This window comes from Megalops cyprinoides, chromosome 16, assembly GCF_013368585.1.
Source record: "Megalops cyprinoides isolate fMegCyp1 chromosome 16, fMegCyp1.pri, whole genome shotgun sequence".
Classification (NCBI taxonomy): domain Eukaryota; kingdom Metazoa; phylum Chordata; class Actinopteri; order Elopiformes; family Megalopidae; genus Megalops; species Megalops cyprinoides.
The window spans coordinates 14,686,850-14,714,755 of NC_050598.1; positions in this window are offsets into that span (position 1 = coordinate 14,686,850).

Genomic DNA, 27,906 nt, shown 5'->3' on the forward strand with positions numbered 1-27,906 from the left:
AAAGATGATGAATGATGTCGGGTTGAAAAGCTCACGTGGCGCAAACAGCAGTGCGGCTGGCCGGGAGCAAAGCTGGAGTGCGGGTCTCAGGAAACGGAGCAAAGACGTGCCTGGGCACTTCTCCACGGGTGATTAATTATACCAAAGGCCCGGCGATCCCATCACCTTCTGCAGTTACTCAGTCCTTTCACGTTCCATGTTGGAGCGCTTAGGTTGTCCCTTCTGTTATACTGGGCGACCCAGGCATGGAGATGCTGTATATTTAGCAACTGCAGTTACCAAGGTGAGACAACTTCCTTTATCAATAGCCAGGTTATTCTTAGCAAGTTAAAGTATTCAGGTCACCATTCATTGACATAAGCATAATAGGCACATTAAAATTGTATGATCTCTGTATAGCATATTAACTCAATCTCTATACCAGGAAGAAATATACGAAGTTCAGTTTGACCCGAAGACCATCCATTTCCGAGAGGATCCGACTGCTTGTTTCAGCAAACATGTCTGACTGCTCTGACTTCGTTCCCCACCATGAGGGAGCTGTTGCAATTGGACACACTGTGTCTGGCCTGTCTGTTTTCTTTGAGTTATCCTACATGTGTTACGAGTTATTTCCCTGGCAAACACTCAAGCATGTTTCCTTTCGGTCTTTTTCAGATCCCTTCTTCTGCTCCCTTTGTTTTCTTGACGCCCTCCAGAAGTGAGCTGCTGGAGGGAGCTGAAAGGCCTGCAACTAATTGTCTCTTTCTTGACGGATGGACTGACCACGGCTTGCTGATCTAAGATACAGCTGTTAGACATCATCTGTACGTTCAAGCGTACAGGTACAGTGTATGTGAACAGCTAAACCTATCCCTATGCTTAAACGGATTGTCTAGAGCTTCTGCTCGTACAGTATGGTGGCCAACTCAAAGGATGGTTTCTGTATTTGAGCCATGATCTATGATATTCCAACATCCAAGTTGTGGACTTCATTTTTTTTCTAAATAACCACAAATGTGTCCTTCATTATCTCAACATTGTTTTGTAATAACCTCACTACCACCCACCCGTTTTAGGGACGTCAGCTTTTATAGTCATATATGCAGTGTGTCTTAATCCATTACTGCTCCAAAAATGATTGATGAGTCTTCCGAGTCTTCCTAATGTATCCCATATGCATCCCATAACCCCTAGCCAGACCCAAACACAAACTCGGATGGCAATTTACGATTTCATGGACATTATACACCTTGCCTGACTCTCCATCCAATATCTGCTTTATTGCTGTGCACTCAATCAGTTCTTGGTAGAGACATTAAATGTCCAAAATATCCTTCTGTTCCAAAGTGTGTTTCTAACCATTACAAAAAGCCATGCAGAACCACTGACTGGCTGAGTAAGTTTTGAATCAGTATCCACATATTAGGTCATAGCAGTTTGGGAGGTAGCGGTAACCTACTGATTGAACACAGTTGACAATATTTTTAAAGCAAACCCAAGAAGAAACAGCACTTTTTTGACAAAGGTCCAAAAGAGTAAACCAGAAAAAATGAGAACATCAAAAAATCCAATCATGATTAGTGACAATTGGAATGCCAAAACAGAGATGCAGATCATACAGTAATTAATAATTATAATGTAAAATAATTACAGATTTTATATAAAAATTATTGTTGAACAATTGAATTTCAAACCCAGCTCAGAAGGCAAACATTATTACGACTATGCTTTCATTCCAGCTGACTTTAATTTATGCAGTTTAATAATATTCACCTCTCTTTGTTGGCATTGCTTTGACAATGTTCTGGTAGATATTATCAATTTTAAATTGTGGTAGGAATGTTTGCAAATACATTTGGCTTATTTGGGGCCTGGGCCCAGGAGAGGGAGGTTTCAGGGGTTCTGATCAGACCTAAACATCAGACATAGAATACCCTTACCAATTTGCAGTATTGCAATAGTCAAGACAATAAAGGAAAATAAAATCAGTAAGAAGGAAAGAAACACATGGATGTGGTTGAAAAAAAAAATCTATGGAGTAAAGTATAATAAAATATTAGTGTAGAGGAAAAAAAAACAAGAGCTACAGTACCAGCTACTTTAAGATCTGCAAAACACAGTGAGAGTCTGAGTTCAGCTGTAGCTTTGGTTTTGAGCAAATCCTTAGCCAACAATGAGTCATAAAACAGGCCACTGAAAATATGCTGGATATCAGGCAGCAAACAAATCCAAATGCATTGCATTTGTAGCAAGTTTTTGCTATCTAGCTTTGCTTGTTAGGTAACTAGGCTAACTTGGCCTACTGCAATATCATGGCTTTCTAAGTAGCACCAGTTGGAAGTAGCACCAGTCCATCACACAACTGACACAAGAGCTTCCAAATAGCCCCTCAGAAGACCTACAATAATAATAAAAAAGTATGTCTAGTGCTGCTCTTTGCCTCTGCTAAACCTTCACCTCTTTGTTTCACCAATACACCATAGATGATGTGCGCAGATGTGAAGGAGCATGGGTAACCTTCAAGCTTTCACCTCTCCACTGTGCTTTAAGTCTTTAATATTTAGTCCCTCACAGCTCTAAGGTGTTTGTTTCATGTCTGCTTCACTTATCATTCGTGTGGAAAGCTGGAAAGTGCAGTCCAAACTCCTGTCAACACAAATCACGCCAGAAATAACCCTTCATTTGAAAGTGCATCGCCAAACGCATCTTAAGGCGCTGAACACTTACACCTCCTCATGCACACCAGAATTGGGACACATTGATTTATTGGACGTGTATATCTTTTTCAACCTTAGGAGAAGATCAATAGCAACACCTGGAATCTTTTTTTTCTGTCTATGAAATGCCTCCCAGCCCAATTAAAGTGGAAAGTCACAGCAGTGCATTCACTTTCTATACCCAGGGGGCCAGAAAATAAAATATTTCTGTGATGATCTAAAGTAGAGTGTATGCTTAAAACAGCAGGCAAGATGGCCAGGAAAGAGAATCCTGAATAATTACATTATTATTATTATTATCATTTAAGCTATTATGATTTGTCAAAATTTATTATTTTATAGTTAATTTCAAAGTATAAATAAATCAAATATATATTTAAGAGAAGGCTTCCACATACAGAAAAATGAAAAAAGAGGGAAAAAGTAAAAAGTACAAAAAATGCTCAGGTTCTTTATTCACAACCTGTAAAACTCTTCACCCATTTGTCCTTCTCCATTGACTCTAATGATCAAAAAGCACATGGCTGTCAGTGAAAACCTATTGCCTCAACAGGCTTCACACGCAGAGTATGCATGTGCTAAAAGTCTACTGGAAAGCATTAGAAAGAGAAGTGGAATTCAGAAATGAACAAAAAATATGATGTGTTATCAATAGGAGGCAAGACCAAAGGCACTCTTCCCTCTCAACAGCCTCACTAAATCACTCTGCCCACAGCCGCTCTCCTTCCAGGTTCAAAAAGCTTCTTTCCCTTTGAATGCAGTCAATGGACTCTCCTCCACAAAAAAGGGGCAACAGAACCATCAAAAGCCACCACTGTAAAAGCAAAGTGGCCTTGGCTGCATAATAACACATGATTACAATCACTTTCAGACTGGCATCCTGTGCCACATCCAAGCGGCGAAACCTCTCCCTGGTCACCAGATTGTGACGGATGGGGGGGTGGGGTTCAATGACAATGTTAAATGTAACCCTGAAGGTTTAAAGAATGAGCAGTGTGCAGGTACAGTTTTCCCAACAGACATTTTTCCTTCCTGTTTTTTATTATTTTCCTTGCCATTTTGTGTATATGTATTTGTTTGCATGGATACTTAAGGGCCCTGTGTGTTCCCCTGTGTATTCAGTGTTCTACCATACAAAGCCTGCAATAAAAAGCCTTTTCTTATGAAGTTCAAACCAAACAGTTAAAAGCATGAAAGTTTGTGTCTGTCTAGCTGGTAGGGCATTGGATAATTGGGTAATTGCTTAATTGAGAAGCCACACCCACCTGGTGTTAAAGAGCTTTAGGCAAGAGGAGAGAAACAAAGACAGAACTGAGGAAGGGCTTGTTTTTACCTCCTTGTTCTCCCCCCCTCTTGTTTTAACCATTTTACCCTTTTACATTTGCTTATTTTATGAGTTTCTCCTGTCTTTTTTTATAAAATGTTTCATTTTGCACATCTCCATTTCTGTGTCATAAATCAAAACCCTGTTTTATGGGAGAAGTATCAACCAGCTTCACAATTAGATTAGGATTCTTACTTGCCTGTGCAACTCTCAGCTGCCCCATCACAGCAAATATGATTGGTTATTGGTTATTATTGCTGGATACCCCAATCAGATCTTCTGGTGATTACAGCTGTGAATGCCTCTTTGTCCACCTGTTTTCTGTACAATGACTTAGGTCTTAATTAAGCATCTTCCCAACAGTTTTTATGTCTGAGAATGGAGATGACAGTGTGTGGCAGGTCTAACTGTAATCCAGATGTGCAATGCTCTGTCAAAGCCATCCGCCTTCACTGATTAATTGCGTTAGTTATTCTTACCTGATGCACTTACTCACTCTTAAAGTCCTCACTTCTCTCTGATCGGCATGTATTAATATGCAGATTAAAAATCTTGTTCACCCTGACAAACAACGTGTTGCGTCAGATGGTCATATTTCTCATTTGCATAAAATGATTTGTGCTTATAATCTGTGTTTTTTTTCTTTTTGATTAACCATTTCATGCCCAACTTTCAGTATTTCACCTATAGGAATTTTCATATTTCTATGGTATTTTGCAAATGATATGGCTTATGGCACAGAAATGTTTTATTCTAGCTCCTTGCAACAATATACTGCAGTAGCTACAATCTTTTTCAGGTGAAGCTGTTAATGATTCAGGGGTATTCTTTTTTTCCTTGCACATTCATATGTTAGCATTAAACAGGAATGAGAAATTAAGATTTATGTTCAACCCCGTATTGTCCGGCTGTGGATTGCACCATGACTGCGGTTGGAGGTGTATGAAGGGGAGTTTATGTTAATTTAGAATTAAGAAATTTTTAGAAATTTTTTTTTCCAGCCTTGCTGGAAGCAGGTGTGCAGGCAGGCAGGTGGAGATGATCACGTGGGCGGAGACAGGGTGGAGAGCGGGGCAGGGCTAGAACACAAGGAAAACAAAAGCACATGGATAGGGAAAAACAAAAACACAACAGCTAGGAGGCGGGAGCACTGACACATTTGCCTCACAAATGTTTCTCAGAGCTAGCTGGTTAGCAATCTGTAGCTAAGCACTGATTCACATTAACACATTAATAATATACTGTATCTTTCTTGGAAGAAAATTAAGTTTATAATGTTTTATTTAAAAGATCTAGTTAGCAATCTCGATGTTCTTTTACGGTAAAAGGTATTTGATGAATATTTTTGCTTCCATCTGTTAACAATGGGGAGTTCAATCTACATTTGTAATCTTCATGTTGATTTTATAGTGGAGTGAAAATCTTATCACTTTTTCCTGCACATGCCTATTGTACAGAAAACCTCCCCTCTCCAGTGTCTGAGCCTTGTCCAGTACGGCAGATTAATGAACAGTGCTGTAGATGTTTTAAATCATTCCAAAACAATGTGGGTGTGGAATATTTCCACTCATTTCTTACATTGACTTTTATGACACTGGATGGATGAGGTTTACTGTGCTGCCCACACAAAGCGCAAGAAATAACAGAAAAAAGCCTTTGCTCTGTGAGCCCATATTATGATGAATTTGTGTATGCATTGGCCTTGGCACAAAGATTGACTCAGGTAATATGCCATCTTCATTTTCTGAATTTAAATACAGTGGCTTAAAACACAAAACCCAACAACACAAAACATACCATTACGGCCATAGCTCTGACATACATTGAACCCATGTGCCACTATCCTTGGGCGTAACCGCCGTATAGTATTGGACTCTATTGGACTCACAGACCTTTCTCATCTTCAGAGCACATGGCTTGGTGAGGGATGTTGTGCTCTTCCCTACCCACACATTCACCCCTGGGCTGCGGAGGGTCCCCGCGGAGACTCTGGGCTTCATCGACGGGGCCAGACCCGACCCAAAGCACTCCCCAGTGGCTGATCCAGCTTTGTTCCTCCTACTCGGCACAGCCATGGGGCCGCAGCATGCCACGTCGGTCCGCAACAAAGCATCCTCATAGCCGAAGCTTTTATGGCCCCGCTGCATATGGATCTCATTCGGAGGCCTAGAAAATGGTAGTTTGACGATCAGACTGCTCACACATAGAGCATTAATGCTGAGACTGATTTCCAGAAAAGCAACAGGCATCCGCTTCAATTTTGCCAAATGGCATTTGAGTTGAAGCCCCACTGCAAATTCAAAAAAATGAAAGAGAAAAAAAAAAACAGGGAGGGGGTTTCCATGGTTTAGAGATTACTGGTCCTTTCCAGTCAATGATGTATTCTGACATTGACTGGAAAAGGAAAAAAAAAACTGTTATTGGTCCTCAATAGCAGGCCTTTAAGTTGATCCAGGTTATTGTCTGAATCATGTTTAGAAAAAAAATGCTGCCCAAGCATGGAAATCATGTGATTTGGCAGCTCTGTAATCCTCCAGAGATGGCTTTTTATAAAGCCTAATACAATCTTTCAGAGAGGATTTAAGACACAATATTAGATTTGTGTCACAATCCAAAATTGTTTTTTTCTTCTCCTATATTTAAATAAATCAACACAAATAATGTTTGATATTTGCAGATTTAAAGAATTTCCTTTTATACATAAATATACAAGTATTTCTTTTTCCTATTATTTACTTCTGTTATTGTCTTGACTTCTGTTGTGAAGGAAAACTCTGAGGTCTATTGGAATAGCTTTGAAATCAGTGAAGCATTTTCATTCCAGCATGAGATAATTTGTGTGCAGGTAAATGTTTAAAACAGTCTGTAAAGGGCTCAATCATTTTGTAATATTTACTTCAGAAAATAAACAGTATTAGGCAACACATTCTGAGAACCATGTCCTACCAAGCTGTTTGGTTTGAACTTGATGCAAATCTCAACTGACATTCCCACATGCACTGTATCTGTCTGGCCCCTCTTTCCATATACACTACAGTCTTGTGCATTAACCATTCCAAATGTATAATAGCACCCACTAAATGAATGTCAACAAAAGCATGACATGTTACTGTTCCTATCTTTACAGTGGCTTTAATGAAGGGATTATAACCACAGATATTCTATTTGTGAACAGATATGTGGCTGTTGACACATAACATTCTGTCTGCCATTGTTGAAGCTAAAGTTGATCATACTTGCTATCTTGTCGGAATCACAACACCAAAGATCTGTCCTTATTAAGTGCACCAGCACAGACAGAACATTCTGTTATTATGGAGGGTACATGTTGTGATCTGAGTCGGACAATGTCAAGCTGGGTAAATGTATATCATGTACAACCCAAATCCTGTGAGTCACACTCAGATCAAAGAATTGTATGAAAGATGCATGAAACATCACTTGATGGCTGAGAACAACACTTCTTAAGTACAGTACTACTGAAACATTTTATAATACGACAACAATACACGTGTACACTGGACATTCCTAGCTTCATATGAATGATGTACAGTACCCTCGGAATGACATAAACATTTATGGAGTCTAAGTATGACCCCTAAGTCATGATCCCATTATTTCAAGACAGGATGCAATCCCATTTTTGTACACCTCCTTTTACAAAATGTATATTTTCGAGGAAGTAAATGTCACAATATCTGAACCTCTTTCTCTGCCCACCATCTCTCTGTAACTGTGTTAGGCAGGATGTTTGTTTCAAGTGCCTGGAACACACTCTGCTGCTGAACTGCATTAACCGTATGGATGTTTCCTTAGGTGCAGAATGTACTGCAAAGTAGGTTAGAAATGTTAAAAGTAAATAACTAACTCAATATATATAAAAAGAGACATAAATGTAAAGACCATTTTTCCTCATAGATCAGCAATGGCTTCAAAAGCATTCTGAAACTTTTTTGCATATTCATCATCAACCGCCTGATCATATAGAACAAATTCATACGGTTATTTCATTAATCTATACTATTTACTTTAAGAGTGAGGGCGTGAGGACATATGACAAATATTCCATATTTGTCAGTGCAAGGGTTAAGGCATTTATGTGGTCCTGCCCTTGTATTTTTGTTACAGCAACACATGACAAAGAGATGCATTTGGCTGGGATAGCAGCATGCCGCGATGTGACAGCTCAAATTAACAGCTGCCCAGCTATACAGGGGACACGTCGATGGGTACTTACAATAGCATTCTAATGCAGCCCCACAGTGACAAGCAATGATTTCCAGAACATCTGTTTAGGTTATACAATAAGTCGGCATTGGGTGGTCCTCTTCTTAATTATAAGGATTAGCTAGACAGAGGGACATTTTGACTCCAAAATGAAAAGGAAGCAGCTGTTGCCGGGGACATGTAATAATTACCACAGTACGGATTGTAATAATTACCACAGTATGGATTGTGATATGCAGGTGTCCACTGACAGGTCTCTATGCTGTTTATGTGTAAGTTTCACCTAAACTTCCTACACTTTCTTCAGAACAGCAGGTTGTGTTTGCATTCCAGGAATCAAGTTGAATGACAGCTGATGGGACCAAATGAAATGCTGCTTTAAAACAATGCCATCTAAATAAAGATTTATAAAACAATGTTTTCAGTATTTCACATACTCAGTATTTCAATAGCTGTTGCATTAATTTAACAGGATCACAGCTTCCATGAATTTCTTTAGGTTAGGAGAACCATTCAAATAATTTATGATTAATGATTTAATCATCTGTGTCATCTCTTGCTTAAATAATACTTTGCGAACCACAGTATTCTAGCTTCCTCCTTTGGATTAATAAATATGATGCAAAAAGAGTACACAACCATACATTGTACAGGAAATTAGTTGAAAATTAGTTCCAGCAATTGTTTTAAATTGTAAAGACAAAAGGAATTATATTCATATGTTTCCAATGATGTTAAATAAATGTGTCAAAAGTAAACATATAAAATAATTTAAAAATTAACATTCAACACATACATTTTAAAAATTAACATTCAACACATACATGCTTGACAAACAGACAATATAAATCAGAAAAAATGATGAAACATGATGCAAAAAGTCCCTCTCATTTGCCAACAACATGCAGTACATATTCCACATTCATTTAAGTCTGCTGTGTCTAAAATAGTTTCTATAGAAACTAAGATGTGGTGTCACAAAGTCAGATAAGAAATAATAATTTGGGGTACACATCTCTCAAGTAACCTGATGGTCTCCAGAAGTTCCTCGCTGAATCCAGACAACATGCCCTGGCAGTTCTTGTCTTATTACCTCGTTAATGGTCTTGTTTTATTTCCCACATCCAAACCCTGAACCCCTACTCATTAATTCCCCACAATGCACCCCCCTCCCAACTCCACCCCCCCCCGGTTGTAGAATTATGAGATTTCAGCAATTGCTAGCAGGGGTACAGTTTCTCTTGCTGCAGAGGTGGCCCAACTACTTAAATTACTAATTTTCTGCACACCTTAATAAATTGCATTTCCTAATGTTAATTGCCAAGCAGTCTTACACCCAGGCTTCTCTACAAAATAATTCCACCTGCTCACCTTGTTGGCCACAGTGCTGAGTTTAATGAGCTGCAAAATGGGATCCATCGCCTTTCCTACAATCAAATTCACATTGCATTCACAAATGGGAGAGATCTGAAAGCAAAACCCTGGGTAGTGTTTGCATGTCATAAAAAATTCATGAGAAATTTTTTGAAGTGGTAATTATGGCTTTCTGGCTGTCTATCAATTAGTTCTGATTAAAATATCTGGAGAGACGACCAAAGGTCCACCGCAGCTGGGGAACGGGAAAGCCAAAGGTTAACGAGAGTCGCCTCTGAAAAGAGGGAATTGTCATTCTCCCCTTTTGTCTCCCTCCTTCATTCTTACAATTATACCAGAATTCAGGCGGAAGCCATTTGTTATTTCGCTGAAAGAAAAGAGGAGCTTGCTCTCACCTGAGAATGCCCTTTGACCTGGAGGTAAACAATCTTCCTCTGCTGGTTATGCCTCATGTTTCATAGCAGAAACAATTAATTCTCTGCCACTGAGGCACACCTCCAAATGATGTGGTGATCATTAAATTGTTATTAAGTGCTATTCCAAGAAACCACAAAAGGGGAAACACTCGGGATTCAGAGTGATCTTTTCATCAGACATTCCATTAAAGACACTAGTGCTGAAATATAGTCAGCAAGTTAAGTAATTCAACATAAGAGACAGCAATCTATTGTTGAGCCACTGGAAACGTGATAGAAACTGTTGAATGAAGCTGAATTTGTCTTTGCAGAAGAGCATTTTGAGAATCATTTAATACTTCTAAGCTTAAAATATAGCTGTACCCCTGATAAATATATGTTCATTTAACAAAAAAAGTTGTAAGGATGTCAGTAACATAAATTGTGATGCTCTTGCTTATTTTTTGATGGCAGGTAACGATACAATGTATAGTGATTTATCTTATTTTCCATGAATATTTGACAATGTTGTAAAATCCCTATAAATCATGAAACAACCTGTGACATGATTTATTGCTATTGGTGCTGGATCTTAAAGGAATGACAGAAGTTTTGTTGACATTAATCCATTCCTACGTTTGTGAAGATAACATTCATACTAAGTTTACATTTGCATCGTCTTACATTTTTTGATGATTTTCACTTTTTTACAATTTGTAATTACTTGGTCCAGATGTCCACATGTCCAATATTTTTACATTTTGCTCTGTGATTTCTCCAAAATGTCTGTTTATTCCATTGGCACTATTTCAAATAGTAAAAAAATCACACATTAAGTTATTTAGCTGGCAATTTAGCTTTGGCTCTCTCCGCTCTGCAAAATGTTATTTAACTTGCAAGAAATATGGTACCTAAGACATCCAATTTAACAATCTGCTGCAAATTCCTTATGCTACAGTGACTTCAACAATTCAACTTAGCCACCACTTTCACCTTTATAAAGTGTAACCATAATTCATTTAAATTGTCTTTGACAAATTGTACACACAGTTATGAGCAGGCATTGACATTAACAGTAAACAGTGTTTATGATACAAACACAACTGTAATACCTGGTTTGATTTCAGAAGGAAAGTTGTGGCAGAGCAGTATAATGTGCAGGATAGGTCAATACATGCATGTATCATACATCCATATATAAATGTATTGTTACTGTGTGAACAACAAATTGTAAATACCGGAAAAGCAATATTATAGGTATTTTTACAAAGCTCTACAAATACCTCTATAGAAAACATTTTGAAATCAAGATATTATGTTACGAGTTTGGTTGCGATCACTAGCAACAGTGAACTGCATCTAGCTGCCATCAGCCTACACTCAGCCATGAGCTTTTTTATTGTATTTACCTAGAAATCTATTTTTAATGGAGGAAGAATACAACATTGAGCAACCTACAGAGCCTGTTCCAGTTATCCCTATGGCATATACCTACAAATCTATTTGGCGAATTTGGTCCATACATTAATGACTGAGTGCAGTTTTTCAGAATGGGACCAAGAAAGTTAGAAACAACAGTATACTCATTTTTCTTTTCTTTTATTCTCATTTTCGGCAAATTCATGTGAAAAAAGTTGACTACAAGCAAGATTTACACATTCCTAATCTCCACTGAATAGCCCACTCACTGTAATAAAACAATCCAGTTCCATTTGTACTCATGCCAGAAATGTTAACACTGTCAAGTTATCTCTACTCTGCATAGGTGTACATCTCCATGAATGTTCAAGACCGGGGCCCTGCTGTATTTTTGATATATATGCTAAAGCTTTCAGATGTAGATGAGCACAAGCCATCAGAGGACTTGCAGCAATAGCCTGGCCACAGAGCTAAAATTATTAGTTAGCTTGATTTATGAGAGACTGGAGTCTGTCAAAAGGTGAAGTGATCGTGCAACACATATAACCTATAATTTTAGCAGCTGGGCTTCTGCTGTTATGAAAAACTTTGTTGTTCATTTATGCTCTCTTACATCTGTTGGATTAGCTGCCTGCCTTATGCTTCTACCTCTCTTGCCTTATGCTTGATTAGTGCTTTTTCATGCTTAATATTTTTAATAGCTCATTTATGAGTTAGCTAATTAGAAATGATTAGTTTAGTGTGTGAAAATGGTTAAGTTAGCCAAAACATTCCTGTTGTTTGTTGTGATTTTGCATCTTGTTTACGAGTTAGCTCACAAGCTAGATCTGTCATAATGTAGTTGCAAGCTTGCGAACATCATTTCAGCTTGCTGGCTAGCTAGCTATATGGCATGCCCTGACATAAAAGACTACTTCTACTTCTACATTAACTTCTAAACCCATGCATGCAACTCAAAAAAATATTGATATTTTTAGCCCATAACCCCCCAGGAAACATTGCCAAGGTAGCTAAACTGACTAAATTTACATGCTACTGTGTGCCATTTTGCTACCATGCTTCAATGTTGGTTATCCACTGAAGTAGCAACCATACCTGTGACATCACACAGTTCAGCTAATGGCTGTGACCAGTGAGTCAGGCTGTAATTTTACAAAGCTTTTAATTCAGCATATATTTTTTGGCCAATTTAAGACCTACACCATTCTTTATTGATTAAATTATTTCCCTGGAAAGTTACATTTTTCTCTTCTAAGGCAGCAGACATGTTTTCTTTAAGCAGCTGATTAAAAACCCAGAGCACAGACTCAGGCAAAGTTCTCCCCATTGGGCTGCGATGGCCTTGATCACTTCATGTGTAGAAACTTGTGGGGATACCTCCACAAGTCTAAGATTCTTTGCCGCTGGTAATAACTCAAATGGAGAATGGCTGGATTTACTGTAGTGATCTGGTCTCCTATCACATGTTGACTCCTCTCCTTGACTGCTATCCACAGACTTTGCTGCAGGTCAAGACTGACTACAGTTTATCAGTCTCTGCAGACCACCTAGGTAAACCTGTATAGAAATAGAGTTATAGTAGATATCCTTAGTGTATAAAAAACAGATGTAAGTAAAATAAAACATGTATGTGTGTTTCATCTGTTTATATTGGGCAGACGTCTGAGTGGGTACAATTTTACATGTTACATTTCAGCGGATTTAATAGTTTATCTGGATAGTATTTTTACTTCTCCACATACTACTTTTTTGTAGCTTTTCTCAGGTTCCACTCTTTGGCTGTAGATATGGCAGCACACAATGTTAATAATAGTAAAAAAGGTTGGATTTTTTTCTTTTGATGAAATTTGATTACAGAAGCACTTTGGGAAATATGTAGCATGACAGCTGATTGAAAAAATTGGGAAAATTGTCGATAACTGGAGTACTTCTTATATTCTTGAAGGTTACTGTTATAATATCAACCCAAAATGTTCATAGAATACTACAGTATATCCCCAGCCAATTGTACTATGTCCCTGGCTCTGATTACCTCGGGCTTTTCCAGATAAAAAAAAAAAAAAAAAATCTCAGCAAGTGCCAACAGCCCAAGCCAGTGGAAAACCTCAGGGGCAGTGGTGGGATAAGAAAGCAATCAGCAGTCATTTTCTGAGCTGTAATATTCATAATTCTGGCTGTCTTTTATGAAAGTATCATATGGAGCCAACAGATGGAAGAGGGAAGGCTCTTTGTTTTGCTGTGAAGCACTTAACTGCATTGCTGAAAAAGATCCTTTTTTTTGGCATCTTAAGGGGTATAACTAACCTCCTTTTGGAACAAGATAGGGATGTTCTTATCCATACCACATCAGTGGGACACCAGTATGTTGCACATTGTAGTTATGTGAACAAGATTACAAATTGATTGCTTTAGATCATTCTTATGGACAATTCCTTTTGGTTTTAATAGTCTGAATGCATAGAAAATTGTTCAACCTGTACCAAGAAATCATATTTATTCCCCACAGCTGTAACTTCAGAGCTAATGAGAAGAAGTTGTGAACTCAAAGATTTCCTGTGTAGGTTACAGTGTTCATAAAATTCCCCTGGCCTGAATATTAATTTTGCTACGTCGGTTGGAAAACCATTAGTGTGAAAAGACCAAGAACATTGGTAAATATAAAACTGTAGCATGTATTTATGCATGTACAATCTTTACAATGTATTTAAAAGCACCAAAAAATAAAATAAAATAAATAATAATAATTAGTATAGATTTTTCTGTTAGTTAAAAGTTAACTGAAAATTATCATTGATATCATGAGAAAAGAGATTCATTGGAATAATGATTACAATGAAGATGACTGCCATTATTATAAAGAGTGACACCTGATTGAAACTGGATTGATTCATTGGATTATTCATATGCAATCTGAAATCTTGAGAATTTATTAGCGTTTTTGACAAGAGCAAACTATATTGATTCATACAGTGTCTCAGGAATTCAAGTGCAAAAAATCCTTTCTGTTCAGTAATTGGTCAGACCCACAGATATTGTGAACTTTCTCAAGGGCTGATCACCAATCTACAAACTGTGGAAAGGAAGAGACCATGAAGTGAACAACTCAATTTTGTCCTGTTAACATGTAAGATTACTGTTCTTACTAAAAGTATATTTATATAGCATAATAAATAAGCTATGCTACGTTTTTATATTGCACAATGCTCTATATATATATATATATATATATATATATATATATATATATATATATATATATATAGCATAAAATTATATTTCATTTGAAAAATGTCCAGCCACATTAATTGGTGAAAACAATGTACGTAACCAAGGATAAGGAAGTCTGCTTGTAAATAAAGAAAATAATAACAGAATTTAAAGCACAAAATCAGAAGCATCCCTGTATAAAACAAACACATAAACTTGTTGGATAACCTAAATTGGTAATTATTATTTGGCTAAACTGTTGGCTTTTCATCTTTCATAGTAATCGATTGTAAAGATTTCCTAACTAAGAACATTTCCTGAAATTAGTTTATCATGAATGTGGAAAAATATTCACCCTTGAAAATTGTCAGTATGTTGAGCCTGCTGCCAGAGCTCGGGTCAACCTTAGTATTAGTGGAAATTGTCTATCGTTTCTTTCCTAAAAAGTATAATACCACATGGAATTTATAAAGTGGAAATGATATTATAGCAACGACTAGGAAGGCTTTGGCCTGACAATGAGACAAGTGAGTCTCCTGGCAGGTGTCGAGTGTCCATGTTGTGGAACCTTAGGTAATGATTCTGACAGCACCACAATAGAATTGGCTGTCATGGCCATTTGATTGTATGTGTAATAAACTACACAATTTCCACAACATAGTAGCTTCCAGGTCTTGCCTGTTTTTAAGGGGAAAACTACACACGTTCCTTTCGAGAAAAGAGGCAACAAGAATGTCTTTATGTTTCTTTCACATATCATAATCCATAATCCAAGCACTTGAAACTGTATTCTTCTTGTGATAGTACTGGCAAAAGTAATCAAAATGCATTCCTTATGTATTGCCAAAGTCCCTGTAGAATATAGCGGTATTGCTACTTGGGCTGGTGTCCTGTGTAAATGCAAGTAAATGTTGTGTACACATATTCTCATTAGTGGGTGAGAGTTTATTCAGTTCTTTCCCCTGAATTGTTGGTCGATGAACCAGCAGTACATTCTTGGTAAAGAGATTAACTGTCACAAATATGCTTCAGTTTCACTATTTTTAACCACAGTGAAAAGCTATCTGCTGAAAAGTTCTGATCAGAAGTTTAACTGTGTATTGACATGCAGTGTTGACAGCGACTACTCAAAGTACATCAGGATCGGACTCTTTCTGTGTAAGAAAAGTTTTTCCACTTCACTCCAAGTATTTCCACCTTACCACCCTTCCACTCTCATTTAGATCTGTCTAACTGCTGCCCCTTAGTAGCTAGCTAAAATAATACATTCAGTGCATGATCTACTATGGTGAGAGTGAACCAAGAGATACGCAACAGACCTTTGCACATTAGTGTTAACAGCCCTACAGTAACTACAGTGTACCTCACAACACTTGTCACTGATTATATCATAATTTATCCAGTTTTCAAAGTGTAAACTATTGTATGGTAGCATACAATACTCTTTTCTTAATAGGTTCTTACTATAAAAATAATGTGTATCTCCCTGGGCCTTTCCTCTTTGTTTTCTTTTTTGTACACTGGATATATTAAAATATATTTTGTATGCTATCAGGGACTTTAGATCCTATCAGGCATAGGTAAATAGCATAAAATATGATTACTGAAAGCATTTGCTTCTAGAGGAAGCTATGGGAACACTTACACACCCCAGAAGCAATAAGCAGTGCACAGAGTCTGAGCCTACAGCCCAATATGGAAGTGATTAAAGTTAACATGTAGTTCTGGGTCCATCTCAAAAGTTTAATAGGCAGAATGGTGCATGGACCCACACTAATGTGCACTGTTGTGTCTCTTGTCCTGCCTTTTTTGCTGTTATGAGCTTTGGCATTGATCATCTAAAGTAATTTAACAACAAAAATGCATAGAAAAACAGTGGTTTGGGGGAGAAACTGTACTTCAGAAAACAGGGATATTACATTAAATAAAAGCTTGATACTGATCGCATTGGATTTTGTCCATGCTGATGAATTGTGCACAGGAAGGCCCTCTGAATGTCCCAGACACTAAGAAGCAGATTCCTATTGTTTCTGAGGCAGCTTCTGTCTCCCAGGAGAGCAGCAGCACTCTACACTCCGTTCTTTCATTCATAATGTGGTCTGCACCAGTTAGACGCCAGTCAGCCATACGAGCATTGCATGCATTATGAATTCCTCTGTTTTCTCTGTAATGGATTTCAGTGCACAGAATCATGGATGTAGATAGGTGTTCCTGCTGCATTTAGAGCTAGCTGACCCATGCAAGTAGTATTTAGGGGGTGAATTGGGTAAGAAGATATACTACTCAATATGATATAGGAGATAGCAATGCCATAATGCAGTGAATCAATTAAAATGTAAAGATCCTACCTTGAAATTCTTGACCTTCAATCAAATGTTTTATGATAGTATTCCTACTGAAAGATGAACAGCAGTTGCGATTCACTGTGAAATAAATTGCATCCAGACTATTGACTGAGATCCACAAGTCCATGTCCTGAAATCCATTACAGAGGAAAAAGGGACATGATGACATGATTCTTGCAGGGAACAGATTATGTTTTAGATTGCTTTTGTGGAAATGAAAGCATTTATCTGAATAAAAATGTCTGCTTTTCTTTAAGCATGAGACATCTGGTTGCAACTAAAGAAACAAACAAACACACAAGAACTCAGAAGACTAGTGGGAAACCATTTTGGGAAGGATCTTTGAATGAAATTTGTTTCCAAGAAACTTCAAATTTACACATTACTGGTATGGAAAGGAAACTAGTATTATCCCATATGCAGCTATGGATAGATCACATGCAAAAACAACATAAATTAAGTTCACACACACACACACACACACACATGGTATTGATCAGCTGACCATTTTATTAGGTACATGGCTCAGATAATCTGGGCTGGATTCTGAAACTGCATCCTCTGCATGACTTCTACATCCTTGCATCCTCTGCAACTTGGAAATCGCTAAATGGTCAACATCTTAAGGACTATTCCAATTCTGTTGGAGATACATGAAAAAACCAAGACAGTTTAACAATTGTCTCCTCTGGCAGAGGCTACATAGCTGTATCATCACATGGACAATTTATTCAAGGAACTGTAATGTAAGCCCCCACACTTATGTAACATTTCTAACATTCCAAGCTAACAATGCATCTCAAAATGCATCCTAAACAGGAAAGAGATTCCTGCTAATCGTCATACAGAATACAAAATTGATCATTTTTTGTTATGTTCTAACAAAGTGATGGTTCATTGCTCAGTGTTGCTAATGTTCAATATCCATTTGTAGTTTCTCCAAGTGTATTGTACGTTTACTGGATTTAACTTCATAATCATATCATTATTCACCTATTCTGTAGTTTCCCTCTATAAACAATTGGTTCACATTATAAAGAAGCATTAAAAATGAGAGTACTTGCAATAAATGTAACTCTGACCTAAAGATGATGTATTGATGAAGTACATTCTCTTCATTGTGTTAACAAATGGGTCAGTAAATGTACCATTAGATGTCCCAGTTGTTTAAGAATCATTCTATATAGCTGGACTCTAGGCAACGTGTGCAATATTCCCACAGACCAGCCGACAAGATCCTGGTCAGAAATTGCTGGTTTACATCAAGATGACTAATGAAGAAATGAACCTTGGTGGGTTTTTATCCCTGCTGAGGCTCTTTAGATGTATGTTGACTATCAGGAGTTCACCAGTATCCTGATGAGGCAAACAATAAAACTTTCAGAATGCTTGTATTCACACAGAAGATAGACATCAGATACCAGACAGGCCCATTAATTACAAGAAAGGGCACGCAGCGGGTATCTCATTCAGGCTCATTTAAAACTGATGAAATGTGGAAGGTGATAAGTTTGCGAGAAGCTGGTTTCATCTCCGCTAGTGGAATGCCATTCGCTACATTGTTTGTAGCCTTGGAGAGAATGCACCAAAATGTTTTGAAGAGAATGATTAGTGATTTAAAATGAGAATGTTAAACTTTGTAAATCCCATCAATTATGTTGTAATAATAATGCAAACACGGAACAAGCAAAATGGCAGATTGACCCTGTTTATAAGCTCCTCCGCTATTTTGCCTTTGTAGATTGTATTCACCAAGTGACTATGGGAAGCATAGGGTCGTGAAGCTGATTTTCACATTCAGGGGGACATGTCACCCACTGAGTCCTGAGAACAATTGTTCAGGCTGCAGACTTATTCATTTCCTGAAGCCAGAGAGTATGCAGTAAAAATTCCCTTTGAAACAAGCAGAGGAACAGCCATCACACAATGCAAGATTCAAAACTGCATCCATTCAATATTACATTATCATTACATTATTAACTTGCTTAACAGACAGCCTTGCATAGCTTGCATTTTTCCATAAGCACATGCATGGAAATTTAGTGAGGAAATTCAGGGTGAGGTCCTCTCTTAAGGGGACAATTACACTACTTCAGCCAGTAGCATTGTAGCCCCCGGGGTGTCTTTCCTTCCTTGAGGAAACACAACAATAACAAGGATGTCTGCCTGCAGGCAAAAGGCAGGAAGCAGAATAATTGACATGTCCATGCTGGACATGAAACCAAAGCAGGTGGGAAAAAAGGTGTTTGGTGTGTGTATACGTGTGTGTGTGTGTGTATGTGTGTGTTGGGGGGGGGGGGGTGCTAAACATAACTACAACAAAATATACTTACTGCACCCCTGAGATGGAAAGTACAGCTGTTCCTGTGTTTTTTCCCATTCAAAGCTGGTTATCTCCATGTCTTCTAATATACAAAGCAATGATACAAAACTAATTTGGCAGTTTTACATTCCGTTAACATGCACTTTTGCATCCGCCTGGTTACTGAGTCAGAATATGTAGATGGAGCCACTTTACGAAGGATTGTCAGTAGTATGCATTGGAGGCATAAGGTGGCTCGTGGGGCCTGCTGTATAGCTGTTTGACACCTAATTACAGCGTGTCAGAGCTGCGACACAAAGTCAGACATGCTGCCAGCGCAGAATCTCACATGGGTCGGAAAATAGGGTAGAGATGGGTCTCAAGGTTCAGCCCTAGAATTTTCAACAGTCTTTTTTTATGTGGCTCAAGAAACAGCACACTAAGCAAAAACTCTCCCTCTGAGAAAGATCAAACACTCAGGTGCATTAAAAATTATACCCAGGCTCACTGACATGATTTATGGAATGTCTTTATGGACTGAAAAAAACATCCCTTAAGTTTATTTAGACCACAGGCCAGCTTTCATTCATTGACTTATAAAATTACAGCTTTCATTGATTAAACAGAAAGTCATCCATGTCCATTGGCAGTGTCCTGGCCTGGCTGTTATCATGTAAACTCTTTTCGAATGGGACAGTCTAAAGTCCCATTTTTATCCTGTATCAGGCACTAACTATAAGAAGTATGTAAAGTCATTTATTTTAAAGGCTTCGGTAAAATGAAAGAACATCAAGGAAGAAAATCAAGCTTTATACTTGATTCTCCGTTGAATAATGGTGTACTTGATATACTTGTATACTACTACTGTAGTAACTTGTACTATTGTAGTAACATACATGGCTTCTGTCAGATTGCACAAGTTAACTTGTGGTAGAGCTTGAATATTATTACGCTCACACTCACTGGTCTGGGAGTGTTGTCAGCCTGGTCTGACACTGTTGCTTGTTTAAATGGAATGGATACACTTATGTTCTATTATTCTGGAAGTCACTCTGGATAAGAGCGTCTGCTAAATGCATGTAATGTAATGTAATGTAATACTTGACACTGACATATTTAATGATGAACCATTACAGCCATAAATAGCTGTTGAGCAAGTGCTCAATATTTTCCTACTTTTTTCTTAAAATCAGTAAGTGCTCTAGGACAAGGCTTTGATCATATACTGTATTTCATTTTGTTTATATTTTTATCGAGTTATTTTAAAAGAATATATGGGGTTGGAGAAGGATGGATGGAACATTCATAGCAAGTGTGCATACTACTGACTCAGGCGTGCTGGAAACATGATGTATTGTCCTTTAATTTATGTGTGAGATATGAGCATGGCTGGCCACTGCAGGAAGTGCAAGATTGCAGTCTTATTATAGCAGTAAATTTAACAGGAGCTGTTCATCATCACATTGCTGCTCTGGGCTACACTGGGGGGTTACATCTCAATCATTAATAGATGTCCACCATGTATGAATGCTATATAAAATGACAGGATGCACTCAAATGTAACATACAGAACTGGACACACGAGCGGCACACAGTTCTTATCCAAGATTTTAACAGCAAGTAAATCAATTAAGGTATGAACAAATAAGCAGATCAGAAAAATTAAGTACATGCAAATTATGCATGCTATAATACCTCTAAATCTGGCAAATACTGACTCCACAGTTGGCAGCATTCTGTTAGATCACTTTTTGCCTAAATCTCTGTCATAAATACTTGCCATCATCCAAGCACTTTCCCTTGAGATTGCTTTCTTTTTTAACAGCTATAGGCATTATTAATTTCTGACATGGCTGTAGTGAATTCACAGTATCAGATGCGTTTTCTATGTTTGATATTATGTTTTGAAACCTTCTAAGGGAAGTTGTGTCACAGGGGTGATTTAGAAGGTAGAAGATGGTTTGCCCTATGAAAATTTGTATGGAGGGAGCCCAAGACTATTTTAACAGCTAAAAACAGTAGTTGTAAGGGGGCAGACATTGTAAGTTATAGTTATGAGCAGTACTCAGCGAGTGGAGTATGATATATGTATACACTGTATACACACACACACACACACACACACAAGCAAGTGGTTGACCTGACTGGTATTTCGGGGAAATATTCATTAACACTGATTTGTTGTGAATGTAATGAACTGAATTGATTCAGTTCAGTTTATATCAATGTCAAATTAAACATGACCTGCAGATATTTCAAGGCAACCTACGCCTTCTCTATACCCAATCCTGGAAATACAGTGAATATTTCAAAACACATTAAACAAATCAGGCCTACCTTTTTTAGCTGTGTTTATTTAAACGACATGAGATTGCAAATTTCAGACACGTATTTAATGCTAATGCAGTAAAATAAAAATAAAGTTATTTTAACATTGGTTAATTTAAACACGACCCGGGGAGCACAATGATTAAGAATAGGCCTCCAATTTAAAGTAGGTTAACCATTCTAAATGTCTAGCGGGCTTGAGTGGATATTACGATGCTGAGCAGAGAGAGAATAAAAGGCTAATTAGGCCATAGAGATGCCCGGGGAATGTTCTGTACAGCACTAAAGGTCAGTGCTACAGAGGGGAATCAGACTTGACTCCTGTTGTCCTTTTAGGTGTGAGAAGATCAGTGAGGGTACGCAGCAGAGTGACAGGGTCATGACCCATCCGCATCAGGTGTTGACGGGTAAGTGTGACAAAAGCGTGGATCCAGGAAACCCTGAATACTTGACAAAAAATGAAGATGTGATGCACATCCCTGCTGTCAATGCCTCACACACAAGTGCTTTAGTTCAGGGGCTTGTCAGTACCATATACTGGGATACAGAGGTGATGCTTAGGATTTTGACACTGTGGAGCAGAGTCCTGTCCATCTCGTTCCACTCATCTCTCACTAATGTGACCCATAATTCCTATCAGTAGTCACAGGTCATTTGTTAAACGCCATGGCCAATCGCAGAATGTGAAAGTGTACCAAAGAAATGACTGTGGAGCGGCATGGATTCATGTGTGTGAATATGTCAGGAAAACAAAAAACTGCACTTTGCAACATTTAAGTGCAGATAATTCTAGGAATTGTTTTGCATTTTTCTTGTTTTTTATTCAGAGGGAATCAAGATTTACAGTTGCCATTTATTTATTTATTTATTTATTTATTTGTACAATATAACTTCGTTCAGACTGTGGGTCACAATTTGAGCTCAGATACTGATCAGTCACAGTTTCAAAAAACAAGAAGTCAAAAGAATTTCGTCATCTCATTTTGATCGGAGCTTGTAAATGATTATTCAGTAAAATTGTTTCCATATTGGAATGCAAAATTGGAAGCAATAAAAAAAAAAACAACTTCTCTGCACCGCAATATCAATGTTGAGCTATAAATTGTCTCTTTACAGCAGCCGGTCCTGTATTTTACTGCCTTCTTATGTGATTATTCATTTATCATTTCCCTTATTCAAGGCTCCTTACAAGAGGTATACAGATTTGTACAGGCATTATTTGCAGAGATTTGAATTGCCAGAATTGCAGCCGGGCAGCATACAGTACATAGTACAGTACCAGGTGATTCTGCTCCAGTGGTTAATGGGAAAAAGCCTGCTGCGATTTTTACACTCTTTCAATAAAACTGGGGCTCTTTGGACAGTAATTGCTCTTCAGATGCTTCAGTTAATCCCATAACCACAATGGATTACTCATGAAGCCTCCCGCTGGTTCAGGCCAAAACCCTTTTTTGAAGATCTATGTGAAGGATTAAATTAGCACCAGCTACACGGGCTGCACTCAGTTGCAGAGCATTAGCGCAGTCAAATAAAATAAGATACAATAAATTTAAAAGAAATGTTGAAATATAAGACAAACCTAAATCGCATTATGCCAAATGTCTACATACAACATTTATATCTATTTAATACTAGAAAACCTGTTATTTTACACTAGGTTTATACCTATGCGGTGATACAAGCCTTCCTCCCCTTTTGATCATGTTGATATTCAGTGACAGTAATAGACAAGAGAAGGCTGTTGTTCTTATTATTTTAATATTTCCTCAAAGAAGATTCCATACAACATGCACATGTCTGATGGTGATTACATTTTTAGAGGTAAAGACATGTTTCTAGTGCTGATGAAAAAGGTAAACTATAGCTATGTTGGGGAGCGTGTGGGGGTTAAGTACAGAAAACAGGTAAAGCAGGTCTGTCCTGTAAGAAAGTCCCACGCGAGTCAAGGACACAAGTCGAGAGCTGGCGGAGGGAGACAGTGACAGTGAATGCCAGCTTTGAGATCTGATCTCAAAGTCAACTGAGTGTTGTGCTCCAGCCTGACGATGCTGCCACTTCCTGTGACAACCAAACGACAGAATCCTGTACTCTCCTGACTGACGATTTGTCACAAAATCTAATCCTGTAACATTGCAGTCCCAGAGTGGCTCTGATAAGCAGGCATCGCGCAAACTCAGCTCAGGGAGAGTGTCACTGACACTTGGATGTGCTAGAGAGGACATCTGGTACCACAGCTTCACTGAAGTCATGGTGATTGTGTTAGTAATTTCAGTGACTGGAAAAAAAAAAAAAACCCTGCAACTTCTGTTGTTTTTGTGAATAGACACACAATGCACCAGTACTGTACTTCCAGTTTAATAACTACGCATGGTATTATTACATTGAGAGTAATCTAGCTCCTTATGAAACTAGACTGGAAGCTTTGAGATAGTCTTCTAGATAGCATCTTTCTTAAAAAAAGCACAGCACTAATATTGAATTATAACAAAATCTTTAATCAATCATGTCACATGTCATATGTCTGCTGCTGGCAGACAGATGGCCTGGGGTTTTCACAAAGTACACAAAAAGCTTCTTGGAAGATAGTTAAGGTGTGTGTGTGTGTGTGTGTGTGTGTGTGTGTGTGTGTGTGTGTGCGTGTCTAAGAGAGACAGTGAAAGAATGAGAGACAGGAAAGGAGGCTGCTAATGCCAGGTTAATGCTTTCGTCCGTAGCGCTAAAGCTTTAGTGTGCCAATATGATCCTCATCACCCACCTTAAATCAGGGCCATGTGTGTGTCCTAGGGCAGGCTGACAGTTTAATGGTAATGAATTTCCTTCAGCTGTAATTAGGTTCAGAGCAGTTCAGGTAATATCATGCTCTGTCCCTCGCACTGACACATCAATATGGTTTAGGGTGAGAGCACAGAACCTTAGCTGAAATACCCTGTGCTCATGATTGTAATTGTTTCTCAGTCCAGCACTGAGAATAGCTGAAGGGTGCAGTAGTACTCATGCTTGTTCAAACATGACGGCCCTGATTATGTTACTGCTATGGTTTTTATAGACTCATTGTAGTGTGATCCTTTCCTTGTCCTTTCTGACTGCATCTCTGCACATTGGACTGTCCCATTAAATGTAGTACAGACACATGACTTATAATCTGTATAGCTGCTTATGACTGCTCCTTGACAACAACAGAAAAGGTTACAGGATATAGTCCCTGGTGAAGTTATTGCTGGTAATTTCATATTGATCCAGCTGAGGAGTGTACCAGGATTTTCATGCAGGGTGTTCCCTATGCTCACATGCTATGGAATTATGCTTCACCAGCCATATTTTACAATAAGACGATGTGATTTTTCAAATCATTGTACTTAGTCTATGTTCACTATGTTTAGTATGCAAACATAGTAGTATTGATGAAAAATCTCTTGGCATTCTATGGTCAATCTTATCAGTTTCAGTTCAGGCATGGGACATGTTCATTGTGTGAGTGTGCGTATGTGCGTGCATGGGTAGAAATTTTGCAAATATAGAAGCTTGACTGATGATTTCCCATTGGTTCATGATTTTGATCATGCGAGCTGAACTTTTGTTCATTTTAAACCATACAAATTGAAAATGGCTGGCTGAAGGAGACACTCCTTTCTGATTATGTAATTTGTTGATGTGATTTTCTCAATATTGTCTATTGAGCTACGTTTTGAATGTTTGGAATATCTCTTGACCAGGTCCTGTCATGATAGAACTTCCCTACACTTTTAGCCATTGCAGAACTATACTAGCGAATGGAAATGTTACTTTGCTTTCATGTTTTTTGAGTGTGTTGATTGTTTGAAACAATGGCTGCATCTTTGGGATGAGAGGAAAGTGACACAGCTGGCTGATCAAAAAATAAAACATTTAAACATAGGGATGTGATACAACTGTAACGAAAATTCAAGGTCAGGAGATAGTAGAATTAGTAAGAGAAAATGCATCACACACCAAACAGGGACCATTGTAGACCCCTACATTACGTTACTTAATCATTGGACTTTGTTGTGTATCTGCTGTCTCAGCAAATGTACACATAAGAATTTTTCTCAAACAATGGAAGCTCCATTTCTTTCAACAAGAACTTGACTTGTGCATATGGACGAGATATTAGCTTGCTGTGCCCTTAAACTGTGGAATACATGTGACATCTAAAAGCATAATAAATCTAATTGAAAATATGTTGATCACAAAGAGGTTCCTTATTAAGCATCTTTAATTTGTTTTGTTTCTATATTTATTTCTCATTTTGCATCTCATTTTTCATACATTTAAAACAGTTAAACCTGATTGACAATCTTTTGTTTAATGCTTATGCATACACAGGGCACAACATGGTCCACTTCCAGGTTGGTAGGTAATCAAAAAAGCATTTCCTCTTATTGACAACCCTGTATACTTGGTCAGGTTTGCTCCACATGTGTCTGTTTGATCTAAGATACAAAGGTTGGCCTGAGATCAGCTTTTCAAGACCTATAATATTAAATACTTTTGCTGTGAATAATAGTTTGTCAGCACCCAGGGTATCTTATCACAAACTGTACAAAGCGCATTGAACTGGATTTGGAAAAAAAAAGCAAATAAAAACAGAGGATATCGATGTCATGTGTATGAGGTCTGCCTGACATTTTATTTGCAGCAAATGGTGGTCACATTCCATTACCCCACTTCCTTGCACTTCCTGACATATTCTGACTGTGACATTGAGATGTTGTCATTTCACCCCGAAGGCAATTATCTTCTACTTTTGCTGAAGGGGGATTCAAAATTGGAGTCCTCAAGATTCATCAACCATGATAAATGATAAACAAACAACTTTAGCTATGGTTTATGCGCTTTTGAAAGGAACATGACAAGATGGTGGATTATCAAAATGGCAAGTTTGCGTGTCGGGCAATTTAGTAAATCTTCAATACCAAATTCAAAAAACGCATATGATGCCCTGCCATTGACCTCAGAAAATCACAATATAACAAGGCTGTTTTCAAACTGAATAAAACATCCCAAATAAAGCAAACAATAATGAAACAAAACTGTTTCTCTGGAGAACAGGTAGTCCCCTGAAAACTCCCTCAACTTAGTGTTATCTAGATTTTAACTTTGTTATCTGGAATTAAGTGACCTGCTCACATAATGAGTAAAATAAAATTTAAATGAAGATGGATGGAAGGGACAACCCACAAGATGAAAACTCACCAACTGTAGCCCTGTTGGTACTCATGATTAACCATGGCAATGCTGCACTCGTTCTAAAAATGCTGCGGCACACAGGCCAAAAAATAAGAGCAAAACACTTACTTACACAAAACACAAATAATCTAAATTCAAAGAGAACATATTAAGGATGCAGGTTGAGGCTTTATTTTGAGCAGTTGTAGATGCACTGCACTAACAATCCAACCAATATAAACTGTTTTCTAACTTTTTTTGGAAAAAAGCAGTCAACGGTACGACACCTCTTGTCACAGTCAACAGCCCGTTTTCTTTCTGATAATGACTCATTTCAGATGGAACTCTAATTTATTCCTGCTGGTGTCGGAGTTGGGGATCTGAATGACAAATTGTCTGTGAATATCTCTGCGGTCTTGCCACGTAATCTCCAGCGCTGTGAATTAATGGGGTGGAACATTATCAGGAGAGGGAGCCAGGATGATCTGACGAGACTCACATCCTTGAGACATTACTGAAGCAACAGCTGACAGCAGCGGGCACAGGCGGGGAGGACTGCCAGTCTGCTGCTGAAGTGCGGCATCGCACTTCGGAGCTCTGATGTCTTCCCACTTCCAGCGTGGCATTGGGACATCGGGAGAGGTGTTGCATTGCACGTGTGGTGGAGCTCCGATCGGCATGTGAATCCAATGCGGTTGTTGGCGTAATCCCCTAAATTGAAGACAAAAGCCTGGTTTGTCCATTTAGCTACATTATACAAACTACTAATTCCTCTTTGTGTGTTATGCGGACAGTGAGGGAAGCTCGGTAGCAATGAGTTACAGGAATATTCAAACCCCCGAAATGCATTTGACAGCTCATTTATCAATGACCACAGAAGACATGTGGATAGGAAGGTGGTGTTGGATTCCTAAAACGTGGCTATTCTTGCTACACCTCTCGTGGGCTTTCATTGTTACACATTCACTTTTGACTGTTTTGATTACAGATAAAGCGATGAACAAGTTCTCTCTAGCAAGTTATTTATAGTTAGAGAGGTTTTGAATGATACACAGTTACACAGAGAGAGTTGGCAGCCCCTATTCTGAGGAAACATGAA